The 15,311-nt window shown below is 43.2% G+C and overlaps 1 long non-coding RNA gene across 9 annotated transcripts in view; it reads left to right on the top strand.

The window, feature by feature from the left end:
* LOC102901064 overlaps nucleotides 1-3,918 on the top strand; it is a 56,070-nt gene extending 52,152 nt beyond the window's left edge. For 8 of the 9 annotated variants that reach the window (XR_002743169.2, XR_006599755.1, XR_002158766.3 and 5 more), the window contains 2 exons: nucleotides 1,717-2,140; nucleotides 2,516-3,918. This is a non-coding gene — a long non-coding RNA (uncharacterized LOC102901064). The remainder of the gene's footprint in view (nucleotides 1-1,716; nucleotides 2,141-2,515) is intronic. The other variant, XR_006599757.1, reaches the window with a different exon arrangement.
* Nucleotides 3,919-15,311: the final 11,393 nt, after the last annotated feature.

The following is a 15,311-nucleotide window of genomic DNA, read 5'->3' as shown; positions in this document are numbered from 1 at the left end:
AGTTTGTAGTTTCGCAGCTACTACAATATCAACACCGCCTTTCAGAAAAGTTGAGCCTCTCATGCATTGGCCACCATTGGCATATATCAATTAGGGTAGGTTCACCTGCAAGAAAGAGTGCCTTAAACTGGAAGGAATTTTCTTGTTTCTTGAGAAAGATTCCCCAAGTGGGCAATTCCAGAGTTGACTGCTAACTCAAAAATGTCATCAAGGATCCAGTTCCTTTGCGCCCTTCAGCATAGGCGTCCTGAGCACGGTAGCTTTTCACCCCCATGCTGTCACCTCACCGTCACCAGATGGCTAGGCTGCCTCCCTCAGCTCTAGGCATGAGGTCTTCCTACTACATTCAAAGATGAGAAAAGGGGGGCAAAGGATCCTATTCATCAGGAAGGAAATATTTTCCAGATTTTTTTCCTCTGCCCATCATGGGAGCTGGATCACACGGCCATGTCAAACAGCAAGGCAGGCTGAAAAGTGATTATCTGGCAAAGAGGTTTAAGATTCCCATGATTGGCTTAGACCAGTCACAGTTTATATTTATTCAGCCTTTTTATTCCTACCTTTTCAGTGCTTTTTTAGCTCTTTCTTACTGTGGTCAAGGCTGCAAAAGGAGGAAATGACTATTGGACAGGCAGCCAACAGTGCCTGTTCCTCAAGTGACAATGGTTCATCACGTGACCCTCTGCACTCTGATAAGTAAGAAAGGACAATAAAGTTACATATATACTGTGACAGGGCCGGTCAAGAAGTGAGTTGGGTTTATGCTCGGCTCCTGCTTTAGCCTGGCCAACAGTAGCAATGAAAACTACAGCAAAGACACCAAAATTGTAAGAATGCAAAAGCTGATTAAAATGTTCCATAGGCCGAACTCGTTACAAATACCACTAAGGAGCTCACGTGGGCCAAAAATGAGGAGGCAGTTGGAGTTGTGGTTCCGAGTCAGGCAGACAACAGTTCATCTCCGATAGTATCGTCACTGAAGACAGCTCTCCTTACGTCTTAAGACTAAAAATCAGCCAGCTTCCCTGGTTAGAAAGGCCCGCTTAGCAGGGCAAAAGTCAGGACGTGTGCCACGATACAGGTGGTCAAAATTTTGTTTACACGCCATTTGTGTGCGTGTGTCTGCGCATGGTCCTCAGCAATGCATCTACCAGGCATTGCAAAGAAGTCTGACCACTATACGCCCAATAAAATCATCTGCTCTAAAAACCAGTCCCTGGGTCTCTGAGTCTCTCCTGTTCTCTTTGTATGACATCCTCTTACGAACCGGGGAGGAAAGCCAGGAAACTGCCAAGGTATAACACCATGGTGTTACCTCAGAAAACAACCACATGGGACATATTTTTGGCTTTTGCCCACCCCAACCCCTCTCTCTCTCTCTCTCTCTCTGCCTTACTTCCCTTGGTATGGCTGGAGCCTGGAGCCCAGTTTGGGAAATTATAAAAGATACTGTCAGTGGGAAAGCAATTGCTAAGTAATGCCAAATTTAAAATTAGGATACAAAACTGTAGCTCCCAAATGATCTCAGGTATATCCAAATATATGTTAACTGTACAGTTATATAAAATTAGAAACCTTAATAATAGTTCTCTCTAGGTGGTGATACTTGGGTGATTTTTCCTCATACTTTTCTGCATGTGTAATTCCCCCACCATAAATATTGCTCTCATAATTAGGTAAATATCATTGTTTTTCTTCTCTCTCTCTCTTAATCAGCGTCACAGAGGAAGATGCTGTTACAACAGCTGGTGCTGTTCGCCGTCTTTAGAAGGAGCAAACCTTCCAAGAGCTGTTTTTCTTTACATCAAGAAGTGCATTTCTCACTGGTGAGCGAATAATCAATAGATCAGGACCAGAAGTTTTGTGATGATTTCTCCGGGAAGAGACTGCCCAGGGTGCTTGCGGCCTGTTCTGCCTGTCTCCCTGCTGCTCCTGGCTCTCTGCAGAATTTAGCAGATTAATCACTGTGCTCCAGCCCAGACTGTTATTTTTAGCTCTGTTGACTTCTCAACTGTCTGCAAACAACCATGCACTAGACAAAGTACCTTGCAGGTGGGCAAGAGAGCCCCGCGAAGGGAAACAGCCCTGCTTTGGGAAGAGGAGTACTCACCCCACCGTGAAGAATGGCAGGGTATCTCAGGTAGGAGGTCTTTGGAGAAGATGAGACCAAGCTGAAGGCCCCAGGGACTCCGGGCTGCCTGGCTTCCCGTGCCACCTCGTGCCCCCTTTCCCCCATCACTGACTGGGCTCTGGCCTGGGTGGCCTCTCCTCATTCCTCCAACCCACACCAGCCTCTCTGGGTCACTGATTTGAAGTCCCTGCTCTTCCGAGAGCCCTGCCCTGAGGAGTCCACCTAAATTGCTACGGGCACGCCCCCCCCCCCCCCCCCCCCCCCCGCCCACAGCCACTCTCCAGCCTTTCCCCGGGCTTGAGTTGTCTACATACCGCCTGTCTTCCTCTGAAGTTTTATAAAAACGCGCCCTATTTCGCTTGTTGCTTATCTCCGCTCTGGCAGGAGGGAAGCTCACGGAAAGAAGGAAACCCATCCTGTTGACCGGTGGTTAGTCTTCACGTGGATCGCTGCCGGGTATAGTTGGCTTGCGGTAAACAGTTGGGCCATCAGTGGACGAACAGACAGGTCATCGCCCTCCCCCGCGCCGTGAAGGTGATTTTGTGGCAGCTGGACTGCGCCTCACTCAGGTGCCGTAACTCCCGAGTCCAGTGTCACTGCCTTTCCCTTTGGTCGCCCTCGTCCGCCTCCATGATCACTGCCCAGCAGCACTGCCTCCCACTCACGTCACTTGCTGTCACTTTGTCTAGGTCATTTCCTTCAACCTTTCCTCTGGGGAGTCCCCTTAGAGCCTCAGCCTTTTTCTGGGCATCTCCACTGTGCTCTTTTAATTAAAAAAAAATGTTTTTGGCTAGCTTTATTAAGGTGGAAATGGCAAACCGAAGTTGTATAAGTTTAGGTTGTACAGTGTGATTTTTTTGAAGGTGTACAATGTGATGACTTCATATATGTATACATTTTTCAGTGGCGAGAACACTTAAGATCTACTCTTGGCAGATTTCAAGCATACAATATAGTTTTATTTACTGTAGTCACCCTGCTGTACCTTAGGTCCCCCCAATATATTCTTCTTATAACTGAGTTTGTTCTCTTTAGCCAACATTTCCCCGTATCTCCCAAGCCCGCGGCAACCGCTGTTCTACTGCCTGGTTCTGTGAGTCCAACTCTTTCGGATTCTACACGTAAGTGAGACCATACAGTATCTGCCTTTGTGTCTGGCTTATTTCACTTAGCATAATGCCCTCCAGGTTCCTCTATGTTGTGGCAAATGGCAGGATTTCCTTCCCTTTCACTCTTCATCATAATAGAAACACCTTCTTTCCCATCTGGACCTAGCCTCTGAATGTCAGAGACTGTAACTAGTGTCCAAGGGCAGTGACCCAGAAAAGCCCACAATAGCATCCTTGTTACTGCAGAAGCTCCCGTGAGGCCTAGTTCATCCCTGACACTCAATGTGACAACTTCCTCGCCTCTAACAAAATGGAACAGGTAGTCCTGAATTAAACCCTCTTACCAACTGTGGACGTTTGCTACCATCTCATGCTCCGGAAGTTACAGACATGATGAGGAAAGTCAAACGTGTCACAGACAGTTGGACAGAAATGACAGAAAGGTCTTGCCTTCTTGATGACCTTGCTGAGCTGCTAAATTGCCCTGAGATCACTTTCTTTTGGACTTCTTGTAGTTTAAACTGCTGTGGGGCGGGCACTCTGTTACGTACAGAGGAAGAAATCCTAACAGGGTGTGGGATTGAGCAAGAAATTTCTTTAAGGATGGGAGATATTTGTACATATAAAGCCCTTTATTTTTTTTGTTCCATAATAATAATAATAATGTTATTGCTATTATATCATTATTTGTAAATAATTCTTTATCATATTTTAAGTGTACATTTGGGTTTACTTGTAATTTCTGTTTATATCAGTTCTATTAAAATCAGGAAGAAGAAAAAATGCCTATTATTTCTTCTTTTATTCAATATTGTTTTGTAAGTTTTAGCCAATACAATAAGGAAATAAAATGAAGCAATTAGTATAAATATTGGTAAATAGTAAAATTTTCATTTTCAGATTAGAAGATCGTTTTCCTAGAAAGACTAAGAAATTCTACCTTAGGTCTCAGTTTCCTCATCTGTAGAACTGATATGATAGTATGTAGCTTTTAGAAATATTGAGGATTAAATGAGCTAATATGCATAAAAAACTTAGACAAATGCCTAGCCCATTGGTAGTTCTTGTTATTGCTAGGCTATTGTTATTAAAATAATTGAATAAAGTAATTAGACTCAAAATTAAAATGCAAAGTTTAGTTTTACTTAAAAGATTTTTTTTAAAAATTTTTTTTTCAACATTTATTTATTTTTGGTACAGAGAGAGACAGAGCATGAACGGGGGAGGGGCAGAGAGAGAGGGAGACACAGAATCGGAAACAGGCTCCAGGCTCTGAGCCATCAGCCCAGAGCCTGACGCGGGGCTCGAACTCACGGACCGCGAGATCGTGACCTGGCTGAAGTCGGACGCTTAACCGACTGCGCCACCCAGGCGCCCCTAAAAGATTTTTTTTAATGTTTATTTACTTTTAAGAGAGGGAGAGAGAGACAGAGCATGAGCAGGGGAGGGGCAGAGAGAGAGGCAGACACAGAATCTGAAGCAGGCTCCAGGCTCTGAACTGTCAGCACAGAGCCTGGAGCAGGGCTCAAACTCACGAACAGTGAGATCATGACCTGAGCCGAAGTCATATGCTTAACCAACTGAGCCACCCTGGCCTCTAGTAGTTTTACTTTTTTAATGTTTATTTATTTGGAGAGAGAGAGAGGGAAAGAGAGAGAATGATCACGAGACGGGGAGAGGGGCAGATTCTGAGCTCCGTGCGGAGCCCAACATGGACCTCGATCCCACGACCCTGGGATCATGACCTGAGCCAAAATCAGGAGTTGGAGACTTAACTGATTGAGCCACCCAGGCACCCCGGAAATCCCATTTTTTACTATTATTTATTATTTTTTAATGTTTATTTATTTTTGAGAGAGGGAGACAGAGCGTGAGCAGGGGAGGGGCAGAGAGAGAGGAAGACAGAGAGTCTGAAGCAGGCTCCAGGCTCTGAGCTGTCAGCACAGAGCCCAGTGCGGGTCCCGAACCTGAGAGCCATGAGATCCTTACCTGAGCCGAAGTTGGATGCTTAACCAACTGAGCCACCCAGGTGCCCCCGGAAATCTCATTTTTTTTTTCTTTAAAAAATTTTTTTTTCAACGTTTATTTATTTTTGGGACAGAGAGAGACAGAGCATGAACGGGGGAGGGGCAGAGAGAGAGGGAGACACAGAATCGGAAACGGGCTCCAGGCTCCGAGCCGTCCGCCCAGAGCCTGACGCGGGGCTCGAACTCACGGACGGCGAGATCGTGACCTGGCTGAAGTCGGACGCTTAACCGACTGCACCACCCAGGCGTCCCCGGAAATCTCATTTTTAATAAAAAAATCAAATGACAAAATGCCTAGAAATAAAATTCACAAGAAAGGCAAAAGGCCTAAATAACTACAACCATAAAACCTGATTAAAATGTGAAAAAAAAAGGGGCCCCTGTGTGGGCTCAGTCGGTTGAGCAACCAACTCTTGATTTCAGCTTAGGTCATGATCTCATGATTCGTGAGATGAGCCTTATGTCAGGCTCCATGCTGAATGTGGAGCCTGTTTCAAATTCTCTCTTTTTCTCTCTCAAAATAAATAAACTTAAAACAATGATGGACTTGGTACAATAATAGACAAAGAAATTAATGAAACAGAATCCAAAATTGGTTCCAGTAGATATGAGTCTTAATGTTTGACCAAGTAGAAAAGGGTAGATTATTGAGAAAATTATGCTGATAGAATTGGCATCCGGAGGGAAAGCAGGTTAGACCCATGCATCATACCGTGTACAAAAAAATTCTAGATAAATTAAAAATCTAAATGTAGAATATAAAATCTTAGGAAACCAACTTTAGGAAAACATTTGTATAAACTTGAAGTGGGGAAGCCTTAAAGAAAACAAGGGCCAGAATTCATAGCCCAAACATGGGCATGTTATGAATGTAAAAATTAAAACCTTCACATGAGAAAAGATACTGTAAGGAGCATTTTAAAAGGCAAATAGACTTTGGGAAGGTATTTGCAACATATGTGGCAAATAAGGGGTTTATATCATGAATCATATTGAGAGCTCTTACACATCTGATAACAGAAAAATGGACAAAGGATATACACAAGAGTTTTCAAAGGAGTCTATGCACAGGCCAATAAGCACTTTTTAAATACCTTAAATATCTTGGAGTAGAATTAAATACATATTTCACATGGTAGATTGGCAAAAATTGAGAAAGTAGTAATGTATTTGTGAGGTTGGAAAAAAATAGAAACAATATGAATGTCTAGCAACAGAAGACCAATTTAATAAGTATGAACAAATATAGTATGAAATATTATGCAGTTAATTTTTTAAATGCATTTTTAATGCATTGATGTAGTTCTAAGTAAAAAGCAAATTGCAGAATCATGTGTACCTGTGATACCATTTTTGTAAAACAAACCCAAACTAATTGTTTTCAGCAACCTCTATATTGGTATACATGAGCATAAAAAAAAAAAAAATGGAAGAAAACTCATCAGACCTTAACATTAGTTAATTCAATAAAGGAGACATATTGGGGAAGGGGATTTATTAAACTACTCCGTGTGTGTGTGTGTGTGTGTGTGTGTGTGTGTGTGTGTGTGTGTGTTATTTAACTTGATAGAACAAGCATGTATTTCTTTTGTGTTTAAAAAAATAAGTGACGTGCACTTCTGGCTATGGTTTGATGAAAACAGAGCTACCAAGGCAGTAAGGACCTGAAGCATCAAAAAACTAAAGGAATGGAAAGTACTGAGAAGGAAGCTGAAATTCTCTAGTGCTTTACTCCTTGAAGCACCTGCAGACCCACCCATAAACTCTGGTCTACTGAAAAGCTAAGAAGAACGTAGCAACTAAGAGATTGAGATACTAAGTAGAATTTTGAGCAGTCTGATGGGCATAGAGACAAAAAAATTGGAGTTCTGGATCACTACAGAAGTGAGCCTTGGGAAACAGGGGTGACGGGAAACAGACGGCTGCTCACAACTGCATGGAACAGTCTGGAATAAACTCACGTGCTGACAAGATTAAGATACATCATCTCTGTCCTAACCACCTACCCAAAAGAAAAGTAATTCCTCTCTAAACAAGCTAATATGATCCAGAGACTCAAATTGTACACTCAAAATGTGTACAAATCTTCACACATAATGTTAGTATTCAGTAAAAACAAAAACAAAAAACAAACCCAGGCATTCCCAGGGACAAAAAAAACCAGAAGGTAGGGAGGGAGAGAGAGGGAGAAAGAGGGGAATAGGAGGGAGAGGGGAGGAGGGGGGAGAGAGGAAGGAGGAAGGGAGGAGAATAAAATCTAGAAATAGACCCACAGGAGATCTAGATACTGGAGGTATCCTATCCAGACTTTAAAATAGCCATGATGAATAGATAACAAGATGGCAATTTTCAGCAAAAACCTAGAATCTATAAAAAAGAAAAAGAGCAGATGGAAATTAGTGAACTGAAAGATAGGGTAGCATAAAATACTAGACTAAAACATAGAGATAAAAAGGAATAGAAAATCCACATGAGGACATAAAAGAAATGTGGGGCATAGTAACACAGTTGAACATTACTGTAACGAGTTCCAGAAGAAAAGGAGACAGACAACAGGAGAGAAATATTAAAAAATTTTTTTTAATGTTTCTTTGTTATTGAGAGACAGAGACACAGCATGAGCACGGGAGGGGCAGAGAGAGAGGGAGACACAGGATCCGAAGCAGGCTCCAGGCTCTGAGCTGTCAGCCCAGAGCCTGATGCGGGGCTGGAACTCACAAACGGCAAGATCATGACCTGAGCCGAAGTCAGACACTTAACCGACTAAGTCACCCAGGCACCCCCAGAAATACTATTTAAAAGGATAATTACCACATTTCCAAAATCACTTAAGGGCATTAAGTGACACGCTCAAAAATTTCTATAAAATCCAAATAAGATAAACTCAGTGAAAGCCACACCTAGGCACATGATAGTAAAATGGATAAGAACCAAAGAGAAAATTTAAGAGCGACAGAGCAAGATTCATTAGCTGCGAAAGAGCAGCAGTAAACTGACAACTGACTTCTCAACTGCCTAATTTACATTAAATTTAATAAAGCAAGAGTGCATGTTGTAACCTCTAGGCGAAGGATTAGCAAACTTTTTTTGTAAAAGGCCAGATAGGAACTATTTCCCACTTTACAGGTCGTACAGCGTCTGTTGCCACCTCTCTGCTGTCGTAGAGCAAAAGCAATTGTAGACAATACATAAACTGGCTTGACTGTGTTCCAATTAACTTCTACTTGCAAAGCAGACCATAGGCCACAGACTGTGGCCCACAGGCCACAGATTGTTAAGCTCCACTCTAGGATAATCATTTAAAAATGATTCAGAGGGGTGTCTGGGTGGCTCAGTTGGTTAAGTGTCCGACTTCGGCTCAGGTCATGATTGCGCAGTTCATGGGTTCAAGCCCCGCATCAGGCTCTGTGTTGGCAGCTTGGAACCTGGAGCCTGCTTCGGATTCTGTGTCTCCCTCTCTCTCTGCCCCTCCCCCGCTCACACTCTGTCTCTCTCTCAAGAAATAAATAAACATTAAAAAAAAAAGGGGGGGGGGTGCCTGGGTGGCGCAGTCGGTTAAGCGTCCGACTTCAGCCAGGTCACGATCTCGCGGTCCGTGTGTTCGAGCCCCGCGTCAGGCTCTGGGCTGATGGCTCAGAGCCTGGAGCCTGTTTCCGATTCTGTGTCTCCCTCTCTCTCTGCCCCTCCCCCGTTCATGCTCTGTCTCTCTCTGTCCTAAAAATAAATAAACATTGAAAAAAAAAAAAAAAGGATTCGGAGAGTGTGTGAGAAGCTCCACACATCCTCCCTGGGTGTTCTCTGTTCCCATGGCTGTAGGTGACTACCTACGTGCTGATGGCTCCCAATCTGTGTCCAGCCAGACTTGCCTTGTAAGCTTCAGAGATGTCTCTGCAGCCGCCTCTGAGATTTCCTATTTGAACGTCATAACAGGTTCAGCAGGTGCAAAATGACACCTTCCTCCTTGCTCTCCAAATGTGTTTTCCCTTTTGTATTTCCTAAGCGGGCGCAGCCATCCATCTAGCTGCTCAAGCCAGACACCTGGAAGTCGTGCTAGACTCCCCTTCTCTGTCATCTGTTAGTCAATCCGCAAATGAGGCCTGCTTATTCCACCATGGAAATATTTTCTCTCCAGCAACTCACAGTCTCGCAATAAAACCTTTATAAACAAATCTGGAAAATATGTAAGAGGTAAAAGGATGTGCCGCTGCATATTAGATGAGGGGCTTGATCACTAAATATCAAGCAAATCACTGTAACCTATGGCTAGAAAAGAAAGTGTGAGCGTCTAGGAGGAGAGGGCAAAGAGAATGCTTTATTTTTGAAGGAAAAACCATTTTTGTTTACATTTACTCATTTTTGAGAGACAGAGAGAGACAGAGTGTGAGCAGGGGAGGGGTAGAGAGAGAGGGAGACACAGAATCTGAATCAGGCTCCCGGCTCTGAGCTGTCAGCACAGAGGGCCCAACGCAGGGCTCGAACTCACGAACCGCGAGATCATGACCTCAGCCGAGGTCAGAGGCTTAACCAACTGAGCCACCCAGGTGCCCCGAAGAGAATGCTTTAATGCTGGCATGCCATTCTCTTTATTCCACAACTGTCCTCTACCTGCGACTGGCAGGAAGTGCGTCCAAGAGCAGCTCTTTCTTTCCATCTGCCATAGACATTTAGGGAGGCCCATTTGGGTTAGAAGAACACAACAAGTCCAAACTTCAAAGGCATGAATATCAGGAGCTCCTCTTAAAGAGACCTGTTCTCTTGCACAGAAGATGAACCGTCCTTCTATCCCTTTGACCATTCTCAAGGTCATGGTGCAGTGGGAGGGAAGGGAGAAGCTGTGAGCTCTGAACTGAGACAAAGGAACCTGGATGAACGGGAATCCTAACGACCAAGAACACCCTACACGGTTTTGTGAAAAGACAAATTTATGGAAAACATCCGACAGGGACATTACACGAACAGAAAATTACAGCCCAATCTCTACCGTGAATAGAGATACAGAAATCCTTAACAAATTAGAAACAAACCAAATCCATTAATACACATAAAAGGATTATTTCACATTAGCAAATGAGTCCATATAATTTACCACTTTAACGGATTAAGGAAAAACTTCATACAATCATCTCAATAGATATAAAGAAAGCATTTGATAACATTCAATACAAGTTTATGATATTTCAGAAAACCTTAAGAAACTAGGAATTGAAGGGAACTTCCTTAATCTAAAGATTTTCTAGAAAGAACATACAGCAAACATCATATTTAATGGGAAAATATTGAACTATAGGAAATATTCTCCACGATTATGAACATATATTATTATTGCGGAAATATGTTAATAAAAACACCGAAACTGTTATCCATTATTAATGGAACTACATTAAGATAAAGAAAAAAACAGGGAGGGGCGCCTGGGTGGCACAGTCGGTTAAGTGTCCGACTTCAGCCAGGTCATGATCTCACAGTCCGTGAGTTCGAGCCCCGCGTCAGGCTCTGGGCTGATGGCTCAGGGCCTGGAGCCTGTTTCCGATTCTGTGTCTCCCTCTCTCTCTGCCCCTCCCCTGCTCATGCTCTGTCTCTCTCTGTCCCAAAAATAAATAAACGTTGAAAAAAAAAAAAAAGAAAAAAACAGGGAGATTCCCAGTATGTCCACTTCTATTTACCATTGTGTTTGATATCCTACCCAGTGCAAAAATGAGATTTGAAAGGAAGAAATTCGTAAACATAATCATGTATGAGGAAAATGAACAAAGCAGTCTGCAACTATTAGAACTAAAAATTTTAGTGCTGTCACTGTACTCAAAGTAAGTGCACAAAAATCAGTTGAATTTTATTTACCATAAAAACAATACAACATAAAATTTTGTTTAACAACAAAAAGAAAACAATACGATTTGCCTGGTATAACAAAACCTAAATACCTAGGAATAAATCTAAAGAAATATGTGTGAGACCTATACATTTTAAAACTTTACTGGGAGGGCGCCTGGGTGGCTCAGTCATTAAGCATCTGACTTCTGTTCAGGTCATGATCTCATGGTTCATGGGTTCGAGCCCCACGTCGGGCTCTGTGCTGACAGCTTGGAGCCTGGAGCCTGCTTCAGATTCTGTGTCTCCCTCATTCTCTGTGCCTTCCCAATTCGCACTCTTTGTCTCTCTCTCAGAAATGAATAGGGACACCTGGGTGGCTCAGTCAGTTAAGCCGCTGACTTTGGCTTGGGTCGTGATCTCGCGATTCGTGAGCTGGAACCCTGCTCCAGGTGAGCTCAGGCTCCACTTGGGGTGAGCCCTGCTTCTCTCTTTCTCTTCTCCCCACTTCCCAGCTCTCTCCTTCTGTCCCTCCTGGCATTCTCTCTCTGCCTCTCACTTCTGCCCTCTTACTCTCAAACAAATAAAACAAAACATTGCTGGGAGAATTTAAAGACAATGTAAATAAATAGATAGCTAATCCTTGTTCATGAGTCAAAAGACTCAATATTATAAAGATGTAAATTATCTTCAAATTGATCTATAGATTCAGTGCCATCTTAATAAAAATCCGGCAGGCATTTTTGTGAAAATCAATGAACTGATTCTAAAATTTATATGCAATTGCAAATAAATACATATTTGTATGTATACAAGAATAACCAAGATACTCATGAAAAGAACGAAGCGAAAACACTCGCTCTACTAAATAGCAAGATTTCTTATAAGTTATAGAAATGAAGACATATGAGGTACAGAATAGAAAAATAAACCCATAAAACAGAGAGTCCACAAACAGACCCATATATACACCAATACTTGGTTTGTATCAGAAGGTGACATTGCGGGTGAAATGATCTCTTTTCAACAAATTGTTCCGGGTCATTTGTATGTCCACACGGGAAAAAAACGAACTTTCACCCCTTCTTTACGTTAAATCAAAAAAGATATGAAAATCAAAAGCCCTATAAATACAGAGAACCAGCTCGTGGTTGCCAGAGGGGAGGGCAGTGAGGGGAAGGGCAAAAATAGGTGAGGAAGAATGGGAGATCCAGGCATCCAGTTGTGGAATGAATAAGTCACGGGAATAAAAGACACACTGTAGGAAATATTGTCGATGATATTGTAATAGTGTTATACGGTGACAGATGGTAACTACACTTGTGGGGAGTGCAGCATAATATACACAGAAGTTGAATCATGACGTGGTACACCTGGAACTTATGTTTGTGTCAACTACACTCAAATGAAAACGTTTAAAAAATACAATTCTGGGAGCGCCTGGGTGGCTCAGTCGGTTGAGCGGCCGACTTCGGCTCAGGTCATGATCTCATGGTTCGTGAGTTCGAGCCCCGCGTTGGGCTCTGTGCTGACAGCTCAGAGCCTGGAGCCTGCTTCCGATTCTGTGTCTCCCTCTCTCTCTCTCTGACCCTCCCCCGTTCATGCTCTGTCTCTGTTAATAAATAAACGTTAAAAAAAATTAAAAAAAAAACAATTCTAGAAGAATTATAGATCCAAACTTTAAAGATAAAAATTAAGAATTCTAGAAGATAACACGGAAAAATATCCTGATGACCTTGGACAGACAAAGAATCAGAGAGCACTTAGGATAGAGAAAAAAAAAATGATAACTGTGCTACACGAAAACTAAAAACTTTTAGGAGTGCCTGGTCAGCTCAGTCACTTGAGCCTCTGACTGTTGATTTCGGCTCAGGTCATGATCCCAGGTTGTGGGATCAAGCCCCATGATGGGCTCCCCACTGAGCATGGAGCCTGCTTAAGATTCTCTGTGTCCTTCTGCCCCTCTCCCCTGCTCACACACACACACACACACACACACACACACACACACTCTCTCTCTCTCTCTCTCTCTCTCTCTTTCTCTAAAATTAAAACAACAACAAAACTAAGAATTAAAAACTTTTATTCATCAAAAGACACAATGAAGAGCACGAAAAGGCAAGCCACAGACTGGGAGGAGATATTTGCAATGCATGTAATGACAAAGGTCTCATATCCAGAATATGTAAAGACCCCCCCACAGGTCAGTAAGACAAAGGCAACCTTATAGAAAAATAAGCCACAGACTCAATCAGACACTTAACAAAAGAGGATATTCAAAAGCGAATGACTGTATGAAAAAGTTCCCACTTCCAGAGTCAGTAGGAAAATGTAAATGACAAGCACAATTAAAGGGAAATACACACCCGTTGGAATGGCTAAAATCAAATAGATTGATAATACTAAGCACTGCCAGCAACGTGATGCCGCAATGCTGGGGAGGGGCAGGTGTTAACGGCTACAAGCAGCTAAAACCCATCATTATCCATTATAGCTGCATGTTCACGAGCCATCAAGTCCATTCCGAGGTAAACACCCAGGAGAACCCAGTACACATGTGAACCAAAACACACGTATGAAAGTGTGCATAGCAGCATTATTCAAAATAGCCAAAAGATACATATAACTGGAAACAACATAGATGTCAACCATGACGAGAATAAAAAATTGCACTGTGGCGTATTCGTTCAGTGGAAACACCACAGCAAAGACCAGTCACAAACAGTTGCCACACACACTCTGGGTGAACCTTCCAGACATACTGTGAGCGGACACAATAGTACACATTATGCTTCCTTTTGCACAAAATCCCCAAATCACATTAAACTCAGGTAGCGTTTCAGAAGTTAGGAGAGTGGCTACCTTTGAAGACAAGGAAGTGTCACTGGGTGGGACCTGAGGACACATAATATTTATTGTTCTGGGTGATGATTCAATGAACTATAATCGCTTTGTGAAAATTCTTTGAGCTTATACTTACGACCTGTGCGCTTGTCTATATGCGTGTTCTACTTCAGTAGACAATTTCATTAAGGGAAAACCGAAGAAAAATAATTCAGTGAAAGATTCTGGAAATATAAGTTATAAGAAGGTTACAAATTATATAACCCACAGGGAAGAATTAGATCTTACTAAACTACCCTATTGTCAAAAATTCCTTATGAAACTTTTCTCTCTCTGACAGAGCTGCTCCAGGACTTACCTTAAGCGTCAACTTGATTGTCTGCTTCTTCCTCTCCTCAGCTACTCTCAGATTTTCTAGTCCCAGGGCCGCGGAAGGCTGGCACCTGGATACAGCCGTGCCTGAAACTAGCAGAGGTAGAGGCAGCAAAGGCAGGCAGCGCTGTTCCTTGCGATGTGCCACCAACTTGTGGAGCCCTGGGGCGTCACGGTAAATAATGGGGCATAAGAGAGAATCCACGTGGCGGGCTCTCAATATTCACCATCTGCCCCATTGGGCTGCCAGCCCCTGGAGAAAGAAGGGCATCACCGCCTCCTGCATCAACATGGCTCCCTTCCCCTCCCCTTTTGAGTTCTCACTCCACTGCCACTTTCTCAATGAAGCTTCCGGGACAAACTCCCCAAGCTGCTTCAGTTAAGAAGCCAAACGGTGTCCCCTCCTTCCCCCAGCAGTCCCTTACCCTTCTCCTCTGCTTTGTTTTTTTCTCCACTGCCCCGTGTATTGTGTTCATTCATTTTTTTTTTTAATTTTTTTTTGGGACAGAGAGAGATAGAGCATGAACGGGGGAGGGGCAGAGAGAGAGGGAGACACAGAATCGGAAACAGGTTCCAGGCTCTGAGCCATCAGCCCAGAGCCTGACGCGGGGCTCGAACTCACGGACCGCGAGATCGTGACCTGGCTGAAGTCGGACGCTTAACCGACTGCGCCACCCAGGCGCCCCTGTGTTCATTCATTTTTATCATCTGTGTCTTCCTTGAGAATGTAGGTTCTATGAGGGCAGGGATTTTTACCTTCACAATCCATAGCTGTATCCCCAGCACTTAGAATAGTATCTGGCACATCGAAGGTGTTCCACAAATATTTACGGAGTGAAAAAACACACATAAAAGTGTATAGCACAGTGTCATAGCGTGCATTCAGTAAAAGCTGGTCTCCTTCCCCCCCCCCCCCCTTTTTTAATTCTAAAAGTCAGGTTGTTTCAAGCTTCCAAATAACCTCAGGTAACTCCTTAAAGTTGGAATATAGCAAACACACATAGAATCAGCCAGAATACT

This window comes from Felis catus, chromosome B3, assembly GCF_018350175.1.
Source record: "Felis catus isolate Fca126 chromosome B3, F.catus_Fca126_mat1.0, whole genome shotgun sequence".
Taxonomy (NCBI): Eukaryota; Metazoa; Chordata; class Mammalia; order Carnivora; family Felidae; genus Felis; species Felis catus.
This window is presented reverse-complemented; position numbering and strand designations above follow the sequence as displayed.